We start from the raw sequence: 14,849 nt of genomic DNA on the forward strand, positions 1-14,849 counted from the left end.
GCCCTTTGACTGGTGTGAGATGGTATCTGACTGTGGTTTTGATGTGCATTTCTCTAATAACCAGTGATATTGAACTTGTTTTCATGTGCTTGTTGGCTACATGTACATCTTATTTCGAAAACTGTTTTTTAATGTCCTTTGCCTACTTTTTAATGGGGTTGTTTTTTCATTTGTAAATTTGTTTCAGTTCCTTACAGATGCTGGATTAGACCTTTGTCAAATGTATAGTTTGCAAATATTTTCTTCCATTCTGTAGATTGTCCATTTAATCTATTGATAGTTTATTTTGCTGTATGGAAGCTCTTTAGTTTAATTAGATCCAATTTGTCAATGTTTGCTTTTGTGCAATTGCTTTTGGTGTCTTTGTCATGAAATCTTTACTTGCTCCTATGGTCCAGAATAGTATTGTCTAGGTGGTTTTCCAGGGCTTTAATAGTTTTGGGTTTTAAACTTAAGTCTTTAATCCATCTTGGGCTGATTTTTGTATATGGCCTAAGGAAGGGGTCCAGTTTGAATCTTCTGCATATGGCTAGCCAGTTATACCAGCACCATTTATTGAACAAGGAGTCCTTTCCTCATTGTTTGTTTTTGTCAGCTTTGTTGAAGATCAGATGGTGGTAGGTGTGTGGTCTTATTTCTGGGCTCTCTATTCTATTGCATTGTCTGTCTGTCTGTTACCAATACTATACTGCTTTTGTTAACTGTGGCCCTATGGTGTAGTTTGAAGTTGGGTAACATGATGCCTCCAACTTTGTTGTTTTGATGAAGATTGCCTTGGCTATTTGAGCTGTTTTTTTGGTTCCATGTGGATTTTAAAATAGTTTTTTCTACTTCTGTGAAGAATGTGGTTAGTAGTTTGATAGAAGTATCATTGTATCTATAAATTGCTTTGGGCAGTATGGCCATTTTAATGATATTGATTCTTCCTATCCATGAGCATGGTATGTTTTTTCATTTGTTTGTGTCATCTCTGACTTCTTGAGCAGTGTTTTGTAATTCTCATTGTAGAGATCTTTTCATTTCCCTGGTAAGCTGTATTCCTAGGTGCTTTATTCTTTTTGTGGCAATTGTGAATGGGATTGCATTCATGATTTGGCTTTCAGCTTGGCTGTTGTTGGTGTGTAAGAATGCCAGTAATATTTGTACATTGATTTTATATCCTGAAACTTTGCTGAAGTTGTTTATCAGCTGAAAGGAGCTTTTGGGCCAAGACTACAGTGTTTTTTTAGGTATTGAAACATATCATTTGTGAAAAGAGAGAGTTTGACTTCCTCTCTTCCTATTTGGATGCCCTTTATTTCTTTCTCTTGCCTGATTGCTCTGGCCAGGACATCCAGTACTAAGTTGAATAGGGTAGTGACAGAGGACATTTTTGTTTTGTGATGATTTTCAAGAGGAATTCTTCCAGTTTTTGCCCACTCAGCATGATGTTGCCTGTGGGTTGAAGGATATATGTTCCTTCAATACCTAGTTTACTGAGAGTTTTTTAACACAAAGCGGTGTTGAATTTATCAAAGGCCTTTTCTGCATCTGTTGAGATAAGTGTGTGGTTTTTGTCTTTAGTTCTGTTTATGTGATGAATCACATTTATTGATTTGTTTATGTTGAACCAACCTTGCATACCAGGGATAAAGCCTACTTGATTGTGGTGGATTAGTTTTTGAGGTGCTGCTGAATTTGATCTGCCAGTATTTTGTTGAGGATTTTTGCATCAATGTTCATCAAGGATATTAGCTTGAAGTTTTCTTTTTTTGTTGTGTCTCTGCCAGGTTTTGGTATCAGGATGATGGTGGCCTTATAGAATGAGCTAGGGAAGAGTCATTTCTTCTCAATTTTTTAGAATATTTTCAGTGGGAATAGTACCAGCTTGTCCTTGTATATCTGGTAGAATTTGTGTGTGAATTCATCTGGTCCCGGACTTTTTTTGATTGGTAGGCTATTTATTACTGATTCAATTTGGAACTCATTATTGGTCTGTTCAGGGAATCAATTTCTTCCTGGCTCAGTCTTAGAAGAGTGTATGTGCCCAGGAATTTATTAATCTCTTTTAGGTTTTTCAGTTTGTATGCATAGAGGTGTTCAAAGTAGTCTCTGATGATTGTTTGTATTTCTGTGATGTCAATGGTAACACTGCCTTTATCATTTCTGATTCCGTTTGTTTGGATCTGCTGTCTTTTCTTCTTTCTTAGTCTAGCTGGTGGTCTTATTAATTTGTTTGAAAAAAAAAAACTTCTTGATTTGTTGATCTTTTGAATTTATTTTTGTGTCTAAATCTTCAGTTCAGTTCTGATTTTTGTTGTTATTGTCTTTCTGCTAGTTTTGGGGTTGATTTGCTCTTGGTTCTCTAGTTGTTTTAATTGTGATGTTAGGTTGTTAATTTGAGATCTTTGTGAGTTTTTGATATGGGCATTTGCATTTAATGCTACAGATTTCCCTTTTAACAGTGCTTTAGCTGTGTCCCAGAGATTCTGGTATGTTGTATCTTTGTTCTCATTAGTTTCAAAGAACTTCTTGATTTCTGCTTTAATTTCATTATTTGCCCGAAAGTCATTCAGATGCAGGCTGTGTAATTTCCATGTAATTGCATGGTTTTGAGCATTTTTTTCAGTCTGATTTTTTATTTTTATTGTGCTCTAGTCTGAAAGTGTGTTTGGCATAATTTCAGTTCTTTTGTATTTGCTGAGGATTTTTTTTACATCTGATTGTGTGATCAATTTTCGACTATGTGCCATGTGGTGATGAGAGGAATGTATATTCTGTTGTTGTTGGGTGGAGAGTTCTGTAGAGGTCTATCAGATCCATTTGGTTCAATGTTGAGTTTAGGTCCTGAATATCTGTGTTAATTTCCTGCCTCATTGATTTGTCTCATTTTTAGTGGTGTGTTGAGGTCCCCCATTATTATTGTGTGGGAGTCTAAGTCTCTTTGTAGGTCTCTAAGAACTTGCTTTATGAATCTGAGTGCTCTTGTGTTTGGCACATATATATTTGGATAGTTAGGTCTTCTTATTGAATTGAACTCTATACCATTATGTAATGCCCTTCTTTGTCTTTTTTGATTTTTATTGGTTTAAAGTCTATTTTTTCTGAAACCAGGACTGCAACCCCTGCTTCTTTTTCTGATTTCCATTTGCTTGGTAGATTTTTCTCCATCCTTTTATATTGAGCCTGTGGGTGTCATTGACCGTGAGATGGATTCTTTTGAAGACAGTATACTATTGGATCTTGCTTTTTTATATAGCTTGTCATTCTGTGCTTTTGAAATGGTGTATTTAGCCTATTAACATTCAAGATTAGTATTCATATGTGTGGATTTGGTCCTGTAATTGTGTTGTTAGCTAGTTATTATGCTGGCTTGTATGGTTGCTTTATAGTGTCACTGGTGAGTGTACTTAAGTGTGTTTTTTTAGTGGCTGGTAATGGTCTTGCCTTTCCATATTTAGTGCTCCTTTCAATATCTCTTGTAAGGCAGGTCTGGTGGTAACAAACTCCCTCAGCATTTGCTTATTTGAAAAAAAAATTATTTCTCCTTTGCTGAGGATGCTTAGTTTGGCTGGATATAAAATCCTCGGTTGAATTTTTTTTCTTTAAGAATATTGAATATAGTCCCCTAATCTCTTCTGGCTTGCAGGGTTTATACTGACAGGCCTGTTTTTAGCTCAGTGGGGTTCCCTTTGTAGGTGACCTGCCTTTTCTCTCTAGCTGCCTTTAACATTATTTCCTTCATTTTAACTTTGGAAAATATGATGATTATGTGTCTTGGGGATGATCTTCTCGTGTAGAATCTTTCAGAGACTTTGTATTTCCTGAAGTTGACTGTTGGTCTGTCTTGAAAGGTTGGGAAAATTTTTATGGACAATATCCTGAAATATGTTTTCCAAGTTGATTGCTTTCTTTCCATCCTTCTCAGGGATGCCAGTGGCTAAGGCTATGAAACAGCAAAGATGGTGGCCTGTCCTTCCCCCTGGGAGCTCCATCCCAGGGAGGCTTGGAACCACTGCCAGTTGGAAAACACTGGCAAGGGTGGCTGGTGACCCCAGTCTGAAGCTCCTGTTCAGTAAGGAGAAGTGGGGTCAGGGATCCAGGTAAAAAAGCAGTCTGTCTGTTTTTTTGTAGGGCAGCTACACTGAAGGCAACAATGGCTAAGGCCGTGCAACAGCAAAGATGGCAGCCCACTCTCCTTCTGGGAGTTCCATCTCAGGGAGGTGTAATGCTGCTGACAGCAAAGATGGTGGCCTACCTCTTCCTCTTGGAGTTCCATCTCAAGGAGGTGTAATGCTGCTACCAGTGGCTGGCTAGAGTTCCAAGCCAGTGGTTCTTATTCTGCAAGGTGTCATGGAAGTGGGACCTACAGACTGTTGCTGCTTAGCCCTCTGGATTCAGCCCCTTTCTTACAGGTATGTACAGGAGTCTAACTCCCTGCTTTGGAGTTGCAGCTACTTTGGTGGGAAGTCCAGGTATCTAAAGCTTCCAGTGACTGCTCTGCTGAAACTCCACATTGCTCTGCATGTCAGACTGCAGGCCCAGCTGGAGTGGGTTCAAGGGGGGATCTCTTGACTTGAGGGTTGCAAAGAGCCATGGGAGAAGCATGGGTCCCCAGGGTTGCTCACTCATTCACTGCTTTTCTGGGCAGGGGAGGCTCCTGGCTCTGTGTCACTCCTGGGTGGGCAGCAGTGCCTTGCTTTTCTCTGTTCTCCATGGGGTGAGTTGTTTTCTTGGTGAATCCCAATGTGTGATCCTGATGTTTCAGTTGAAGTTGCTATATTTACTCATCCTTTATATTTTTCTCCCTGAAAGTGGTGCACACTAGTTGCTTCTTGTTGGCTATCTTGGTCAGGCCCCTACTGTTTTTTTTCTTCTACTAATTTTGGGTTTGATTTGCTCTTGCTGTTCTAATCCTTTAAGATGCATTGTTAAGTTGTTTGTTTGATTTTGTTTCTTTTTTGATGTAGGTACTAATAGTTACAAACTTTCCTCCTAGTACTACTTTCACGGTATCCCATAGGTTTTGGTATGTTGTGTTTCATTAAGTTTCAAAATTTATTTCAATTTCTTTCTTAATTTCTTCATTGGGCCAGTGGTCATTCAGGTTCATGTTGTATAATTTCCATGTATTTGTATTGTTTCCAAAATTTCTCCTGTTACTAATTTTTAGTTTTATTCCATTGTGGTCCGAGAAGATGCTTGATAGTATTTTAGTTTTTTGGAATGTTTTAAGACTTGTTTCGTGACCTAATATATGGTCTACTCTTGACAAAAATCCATGTGCTAAGGAAAAGAATGTGTGTTCTGCAGCCGTTGGATGAAATGTTCTATATATATCTATTAGATCCATTTGTTCCATAGTGCAGATTCAGTCTGATGTTTTTTTGTTGATTTTATCTGGAAAATCTGTCTAATGCTGAAAGTGGGGTGTTGAAGTCTCTTACTGTACTGGAGTCTATATCTCTTTTTGCTTTATGTATCTGGGTGCTCCAGTGTTGGCTGCATATGTATTTAAAATTGTTAAATCCTCTTGCCGAATTGATCTCTTTATCATTATGTAGTGACCTTCTTTGTCTCTTCTTATAGTTTTTGTCTTAAAATCTATTTTTTCTGATATAAGTATAGCTACTCCTGCTCTTTATTGGTTTTCATTGGCATGGAATATCTGTTTTCGTCCCTTTAGTTTCAATTTTTCAGGTTATGTGTATCTTCATAGGTGAAGCATTTCTTGTAGGCAACAGATCAATGGGTCTTTTTAAAAAAATTTAATAAATTCTTACGTCTTTTTTTTTTTTTTTTTTTTTTTTGAGACAGAGTCTCACTTAATCACCCAGGCTGGAGTACAGTTTCATAGTCTCGGCTCACTGCAAACTCCACTTTCCAGGTTCAAGCGATTCTGCTGCCTCAGCCTCTTGAGTAGCTGGGATTACAGGCATGCACTACCACGCCTGGCTAATGTTTGTATTTTTAGTAGACACGGGGTTTCACCATGTTGTCCAGGTGAGTCTCGAACTCCTCACCTCAAGTTATCCGCCCACCTCAGCCTCCCAAGTGCTGGGGTTACAGGCATGAGCCATGGTACCTGGCTGATAGTTGTTAAATTGGTGTTCTTCTTTGGGCAGGGGATGATTAATGGAGCCATCTTGCTCTGCCCATTTTCTGTTCTCACTTTTAGATCTTTTTTGGTGTTTTGTTATAATGTCCTCACATGGATACTTTTTGAATGGGTTCGTAGCAGGGGGACTTTGAGTATGAGTTCTTGCAAGTCTGGAAGTGTCTAATTTGTACTCAAATTTAATGGATAGTTTAGTGTAGAATTATAGGTTCAAAATAATTTTCTTTAGAACTATAGCGACATTTCTTATTGTCTTCTAGCATCTAATGTTGCTGATAGGCAGTCTGATACCAATGGATTCTCATTCTTTGAAGGTAACTCTTTAATAGACACCTGTACAATTCTTTTTATGTCTTTATCATTTTAATCTTTGGTGTGTCTGGGTGTGGGTCTTTCATTTATGGACCCTGTGGCTCCTGGTAGGCCTTTTTAATCTTAAAACTAGATCTTTCCTTCAGTGCAGCCTCCATGGTATCTGTTCTCTCATCCTGTAACTCTTGTTATACAGATGTGGACCTTAAGGATTGATCATATCTTTACTCTATTTCAGTATTTTTGCTTCAAATTCTGGAAAATAGCTCTGACTATATCTTCAGGTTAGGTGTATTTTTTTTTGTATAAATTTGTGGGGTACAAGTGCAATTTTGTTACATGCATAGATTACACAGTAGTCAAATCAGGGCTTTTAGGGTAGACATCACCTAAATAATGTAAATTGTACCCAGGTGCATTTTAAAGAGAATTGAATAACCTCAGTTCCTCTATTGAAGTTGTTGTTCTCTGATGGCTTTTTTTTTTTTTCAGAAGGCTATTTGTGTGTTTGTATGTGTGTGTGTGTCCTAATTTTTCTGTGGATGCCCATTAGCATTAAAACAGTTTTTTTCCTTGTATTACTTCTGTGCCTTTCAGGATTGATTGTTCTGTAGGCTGATTGTGGTCTTTCTCATTTATCTTCTCAGCCTTTGTTCTATCTCTAGACCTAGTACATACATAACGTGCTCTCCCCAGTCTAGTGTTTTAATGCATTTAGACAGAAGTTGTTCAGATATCCAGCAGGGTGGCATGGCTGAAGCCATCTTTCTGTATACTCAGGGGAAGGCAGTGGCTGAATGGCATAGCATTTAACTCTGGCAGCCTAACCCTTTGTAGAGAAGACCTATTACCTGTTTTACAATGGGAATCTGTTGGTCTAGACTCCTTTTCATAGAAGGAGTTGGGAATCTATATTTATGGAGATCATGGGATTTAGCTATCATTTTATTAAGAATAGCAGTCATTTGTTGAGCACTCCCAGAGACATATGTTGTCTCTTTCTTTCAAACAACTCTGAAAAGTCATTACTATTTATCTATTTTATAAAGACGCGGGCTTAGAGAGTTAAGGTAACTCTTTCAGAGTCACTTAGTCAGTATATTCAAAACTAGAATTTGAATATACTTGGGATTTTGGAGGCTCCAAGCCATTGCTTCCAAAGGGCTTCTCTCTATGGCTTGACTAAAGAATAAATACCACAACACTTCAAAAAGTCTCAATTTTTAAAAACTGTTTTCTCAATTATGCAAAAAGAATGTTTTCAAAAGTAGCATTTGGCATAATTCTCATCTTCCCTCATGTACAATACTATTTTAAGAGACCAAGACCTGTTGTTTATTGGGAGAAAAGCTGGTGTAGAATTTTGAAGGCCTCTCTTGCAAATAGAAAGATCTGATATCTGGTGGAGGGAGAGAGGAAAGTTTTTTTTTTTTTTTTGAAATGGAACTGGAGTTTGAGTGTATCTAAGGGAAAGGGAACTATATTTAATGAATTAGGGAAAAAAACTGCATGAGTATCACTTAAAGTGAAACTTAGACAATTTGGGTAACAAAAGATCCTTATCAAAATCTGCAAGGTTAATCAGATACTTTAATATGTGGAGTCATAAGCCAAGAGGTTCTAAGGTTTATAAAATATAGGTGTATGGGATAAATGAGTAACCTATTTATCAACTGAAATTCTTATTTTGGACAACTATCCCAGCACGATGTGTGCTAGCAAAACAAAACAAAACCAAAAATCAAACTAACGAAAATGGGGTGTGTATGGAAATAAAGGGTTAAATAAATTATGATACACACATTAAATGGAATCTCTTGTGCCCCCACTCTACTGTCACTTCCACAGGCTACTGATGTTTCTCTCTGAGCAGTTGGGCCCATGCATTTGCACCAACAGAAGCCCTGCCATCAATACTTTGGCTTTACTCTTCATTTTATTACACTATTTGCAAGCCCATTTCTCCTAGAATCCTCCCATAAATTCCCATTTCTGAAGCTCTCTATTGCTAAACTTGGCTTGCACTCCCCCTACTGGCAGACACAACTGTCATTCCCAAGTATTGTAGATTTCATCATTGCCAAAACTACGTGATGTTTGTTAAGTACCAGAAAAAAAATTTGTTTTTAATTGGATATTCTGTTGGTACAGCCAGAGGACAGTCGAGGATAAAAAGGAAGATTTTTATTAATAGTCATTCAACCTGCAGAAAACCCTCCCTTGATGATGACTTCCTGTATATGTGAGTTTGTTTCATAATTGCTCAGGACAACAGTGCCCTTGACAGCCAACCAAATTAAAATGCATACCCAGAGTTATAACTTTTTAGCTCTAATTAACCGATTGTTTCCTTAAATGTAAATGACCTCTCTTCCTGCTTTGAGGTTTGCTATTTAAGGTTTACTCAGTACACATTTTAAAGCAAATTAAAAAACAAATCTATCTAAATCTGTTTCAAAGATAAATGCCTGCTACAAGTCTTGTCTTCAGATGCTACTCAATAGATTCATGTGTGCCCAAGGCATTATCAGTGGTGTTGGGGAGTAGGCAGAGTTTTAATTTCTACTTTATATCCTCTTCTCTCTCTCTTAACTGTTTGAGTCAATGGTGGTGAGTGCGTTTGTAGACAGCAACTCTCCCCTTCCCCAGGACTGGAAAGACAAGTGTTCCTTTCACAGATCCCCTTTCCTCAACGAACACAAAGCCCCTTGTTTTCAGAAAAGGAAACAGCTGAAAACCAAAATAACAAAACACAGCTAGCATCCTTTTGTCACTATTTGGGTGTGTGATTGTTCTATTCTTGATATTTTCCGTACAGTTTGACTCTTAAGTAAAATATTTTCTTTGGAAAAAGTATGTGTTGTCTGTCATTACCCCCAATGTTTTGTCCTTTCTCAAGCAATATGATTGCTTACTTGAATTTTGGTTTTCTATGTAATAAAATGTATAAGTAAATAAAAATAATGTAAAGCTTACTTTTGCCCCAGAATACAGGTGACTAAAAAGCAATATTTCATAAAAATAAATGCAGTTGTAAAACTTGGTTAGAAATCATGCTTTTCTTTTTTATCTTTTCTTGTAAAATTGATTGAGACTTTTGCTACAACAAAGACAAGAGCCAAATAATTAAGCCCAAATGAACATTTGCTAATAAAGTTTTTTTAAACAGGCTTAAAAATATTAATTTTAATTTTATTAATATTAATTAATACAAGTAAAACTCGGCCAACAATATGACTTCCATGTAGCATTTCTGCTTACAAGGTAAGGTGTGCTGATGATAAATGCTTAGAAAAACTGTGGCCCAAAGAAAAGTTTTTTCAGGTAGAAGGAATTCCACCAGAGGCAAGGATGCAATTTTCGTCTGCAATCAAAAAGCATTGTTATAGACCGTGTGCGGTGGCTCACCCCTGTAATCCCAGCACTTTGGGAGGCCAAGGCGAGTGGATCATCTGAGGTCACGAGTTTCAAGACCAGGCTGGCTAACATTGCAAAACCTCGTCTCTACTAACAGTTGGGTGTAGTGGCACACACCTGTGATCCCAGTTACTCAGGAGGCTGAGGCAGGAGAATTGCTTGAACCTGGGAGGCCGAGGTTGTAGTGAACCAAATTTGCACCACTGCACTCCAGCCTGAGCGACAAAGTGAGACTACCTCGCCAAAAAAAAAAAAAAAAAAAAAAAAAAGAGCATTGTTATTGAACAGACTCCCGTCTGTTTTCACAGAAATTGATAACTGTCAGAAGAAGTTTGAATTACTAAGAAAAATTTATGGCCAGTAGACTCAAGGATGGGGAAAAGGTGGATGCTTAACTAAATTCCTTTACTTGGGTCATTTGGAGGTCAGGATGAATTGATTTGTTACATTTGTCTTTAAACCCTGCATCTTCCTCCTTCTCACATTGCTTTTCATTTTCTGTCCTTGTGCTTTGGGTGGCTGCTAAGAATGAGTGTGTTTAGTTGATAATTAGACTAAATGATTCTTTCTTGAAAGTCATTAATCAACAATATCAGGTTTCTTGGTACAAGGACTTAACCTCTCAAGATCCCCTTTGAACTCTTTGAAAGGCAGGCTGTCATGGTTGTTGAAGGTGATTGAAGAAGAAATGGCCATCAGAAATGCTCCAGTGCGGTGTGCAAGAAATATAAAGAACTAACTAGTAGGGGTAGAAATAGAGGAATGAACTAAGGCACAGGTCTACTTGTTACGCTGAGTAAGTGTGAAGTACTTTGGTTTTTTTTCTTTCTAGCATTTGTGTTTTTGGAGGATTGTTCCTCCTCCCCTCTATGTCATTCTGTTGGGACTGCCAATCGTGGAACTTCACCCATGACCTCTTGCGAGTGGGATAGGTGGTAGGCACCTGACCCAAACTAAGTCAAACAACATCATCTTTTGGAAATTTGAAACTTTAGGGTTTATCCTCAGTGAGAACATGTATGGAGTGGGTCACCTGGTGGTTGGAGCCAAAAGCAACCGTCCCTGAATTTCTGCTCTACAGGTGCCTGCAGTGACCCTGCCTCCTGTCCTTCCTGTGGCTGTCGTGTTTGGTTGTTCCTCTATAACTCTGAACTACCCCAGAATGTTTCCAATAAACCTCTCTTTCTTGTTTAATATAGTAAGATCAAGACCATCATTTATCATTAAAAAACCCAACGGATATTTTGAGGTATAATAGCAGTTTCTGGAAGAAATTAAATTTATTGCCTACGAGAGAGAAAGAAAATACGCAGTACTGTACTTCTAAATTGTCAGCAGTTGATCTGCAGGCCTGAGCTTGGCATTCAGCCATCTTCGGTTACATATAATGTTGTCTTTGCAGCTCCAGAGCTCAGTCAGTGTAATTAGAGGCTAGTTAGGCAGTGAGGGGTAGCACAATGTTTCACAAAATATATTGAGAAACATTAAATGCTTGAAAAACTCTGTAAACAAACAAACAAGCAAACAAACAGCAAGTCACCTTGTATATGCTTCTTGGAGATTTACACTGCTCATAAACATAGTAAAGACTCCAATAAGTTGTGTGAGAAAGAAAATTGATTAACTTTAACCCAACATTTTCAAAACCTTTTGACTGTAGAACCCTTATCTCACAGAATGCCTCTTAATATCTTTTGGGATGAGGACTTTGTGAAACACATATGGGGAAACACGGGAGTAGAGCAATTGGAAAACCCAGGTTTTGGATATTTAAATGTAATACCTATTTGGTAGAGTGTCAACAAATAAATGTTACTTTATTGTCTTATTTGCCAAAATAGTATTTCATCTTTAATTACATGATTAAAAAATAATGTGTAAGCTGGTTATTTTGCTCGTTAGTTGATGCAGTTTCTTCCTAGCATCGATGGTCTTTACATTTTGGCATGCTTTTGCAGTGGCTGGTTCCGGTTTTTCCTTTCTATGTTTAGTGCTTCCTTCAGGAGCTCTTGTAGGGCAGGCCTGGTGGTGACAAAATCTCTCAGCATTTGCTTGTCTGCAAAGGATTTTATTTCTCCTTCATTTATGAAACTTAGTTTGGCTGGATATGAAATTCTGGGTTGAAAATTCTTTTCTTTAAGAATGTTGAATATTGGCCCCCACTCTCTTCTGCCTTGTAGAGTTTCTGCCAAGAGATTCAGTGTTAGTCTGATGGGCTTCCCTTTGTGGGTAACCCCACCTTTCTCTCTGGCTGCCCTTAACATTTTTTCCTTCATTTCAGCTTTGGTGAATCTGACAATTATGTGTCTTGGAGTTGCTCTTCTCGAGGAGTATTTTTGTGGTGTTCTCTGTATTTCCTGAATTTGAATGTTGACTTGCCTTGCTAGGTTGGGGCAGTTCTCCTGGATAATATCCTGCAGAGTGTTTCCCAACTGGGTTCCATTCTCCCTGTCACTTTCAGGTACACCAATCACATGTAGATTTGATCTTTTCACATAGTCCCATATTTCTTGGAAGCTTTGTTCATTTCTTTTTACTCTTTTTTCTCTACACTTTTCTTCTCACTTCATTTAATTCATTTGATCTTCAATCACTGATACCCTTTCTTCCAGTTGATTGAGTCAGTTACTGAAGCTTGTGCATCTGTCACGTAGTTCTTGTGTCATGGTTTTCGTCTCTATCATGTTGTTTAAGGACTTCTCTGCATTGGTTGTTCTAGTTAGCCATTTGTCATAATGACAAGATCAAGTTCACACAACAATATTAACCTTAAATGTAAATGGGCTACATGCTCCAGTTAAAAGACACAGACTGGCAAATTGGATAAAGAGTCAAGACCCATCAGTTTTCTTTATCCAGGAGACCCATCTCACATGCAGAGACACATATAGGCTCAAAATAAAGGGATGGAGGAAGATCTACCAAGCAAATGGAAAACAACAACAACAAAAAGACAGGGGTTGCAATCCTAGTCTCTGATAAAACAGACTTTAAACCCACAAAGATCAAAAGAGACAAAGAAGGCCATTACATAATGGTAAAGGGATCAATTCAACAGGAAGAGCTAACTATCTTAAATATATATGCACCCAATACAGGAGCACCCAGATTCATAAAGCAAGTTCTCAGAGACTTACAAAGAGACTTAGACTCCCACACAATAATAGTGGGAGACTTTAATACCCCAGTGTCAACATTAGACAGATCAATGAGACAGAAAGTTAACAAGAATATCCAGGAATTGAACTCAACTCTGCACCAAGTGGACCTAATAGACATCTACAGAACTCTCCACCACAAATCAACAGAATGTGCATTCTTCTCAGCACCACATTGCACTTATTCCAAAATTGACCACATAGTTGGAAGTAAAGCACTCCTCAGCAAATGTAAAAGAACAGAAATTATGACAAACTGTCTCTCAGACCACAGTGCAATCAAACTAGAACTCAGGATTAAGAAACTCAATCAAAACTGCTCAACTACATGGAAACTGAACAACCTACTCCTGAATGACTACTGGGTACATAATGAAATGAAGGTAGAAATAAAGATGTTCTTTGAAACCAATGAGAACAAAGAAACAACATACCAGAATCTCTGGGAAACATTTAAAGCAGTGTGTAGAGGGAAATTTATGGCACTAAATGCCCACAAAGGAAAGCAGAAAAGATCTAAAATGGACACCCTAACATCACAATGGAAAGAACTAGAGAAGCAAGAGCAAACACATTCAAAAGCTAGCAGAAGGCAAGAAATAACTAAGATCAGAGCAGAACTGAAGGAGATAGAGACACAAAAACCCTCCAAAAAATCAATGAATCCAGGAGCTGGTTGTTTGAAAAGATCAACAAAATTGATAGACCGCTAGCAAGACTAATAAAGAAGAAAAGAGAGAAGAATCAAATAGATGCAGTAAAAAAAAGATAGAGGGGATATCACCACTGACCCCACAGAAATACAAACTACCATCAGAGAATACTATAAACACCTGTACGCAAATAAACTAGAAAATCTAAAAGAAATGGATAATTTCCTGGACACTTACGCTCTCCCAAGACTAAACCAAGAAGAAGTTGAATCCCTGAATAGACCAATAACAGGCTCTGAAATTGAGGCAATAATTAATAGCCTACCAACCAAAAAAAGTCCAGGACCAGATGGATTCACAGCCAAATTCTACCAGAGGTACAAGGAGGAGCTGGTACCATTCCTTCTGAAATTATTCCAATCAATAGAAAAAGAAAAAGAGGGAATCCTCCCTAACTCATTTTATGAGGCCAACATCATCCTCTTACCAAAGCCTGGCAGAGACACAACAAAAAAAGAGAATTTTACACTAATATCCCTGACGAACATTGATGCAAAATCCTCAATAAAATACTGGCAAACCAAATCCAGCAGCACATCAAAAAGCTTATCCACCATGATCAAGTGGGCTTCATCCCTGGGATGCAAGGCTGGTTCAACATATGCAAATCAATAAATGTAATCCAGCAAATAAACAGAACCAAAAACAAAAATCACATGATTATCTCAATAGATGCAGAAAAGGCCTTTGACAAAATTCAACAGCCCTTCATGCTAAAAACTCTCAATAAACTAGGTATTGATGGGACGTATCTCAAAATAATAAGAGCTATTTATGACAAACGCACAGCCAATATCATACTGAATGGGCAAAAACTGGAAGCATTCCCCTGGAAAACTGGCACAAGACAGGGATGCCCTCTCTCACCACTCCTATTCAACATAGCGCTGAAAGTTCTGGCTAGGGCAATCAGGCAAGAGAAAGAAATAAAGGGTATTCAGTTAGGAAAAGAGGAAGTCAAAGTGTCCCTGTTTGCAGTTGACATGATTGTATATTTAGAAAACCCCATTGTCTTAGCTCCAAATCTCCTTAACCTGATAAGTAACTTCGGCAAAGTCTCAGGATACAAAATAAATGTGCAAAAGTCACTAGCATTCTTATACACAAATAAGAGACAAACAGAGAGCCAAATCATGAGTGATCTCCCATTCA

The 14,849-nt window shown here is 37.9% G+C and overlaps 1 long non-coding RNA gene across 1 annotated transcript in view; it reads left to right on the forward strand.

Moving 5' to 3' along the window:
• LOC139356242 (uncharacterized) overlaps positions 1-12,910 on the forward strand; it is a 132,756-nt gene extending 119,846 nt beyond the window's left edge. Inside the window, exons 3-4 of the long non-coding RNA XR_011607794.1 lie at positions 4,114-4,394; positions 10,908-12,910. This is a non-coding gene — a long non-coding RNA (uncharacterized lncRNA). The remainder of the gene's footprint in view (positions 1-4,113; positions 4,395-10,907) is intronic.
• The last annotated feature ends 1,939 nt before the right edge of the window (positions 12,911-14,849 follow it).

Source organism: Macaca nemestrina, chromosome 9 (assembly GCF_043159975.1).
Source record: "Macaca nemestrina isolate mMacNem1 chromosome 9, mMacNem.hap1, whole genome shotgun sequence".
NCBI classification, from domain to species: Eukaryota; Metazoa; Chordata; class Mammalia; order Primates; family Cercopithecidae; genus Macaca; species Macaca nemestrina.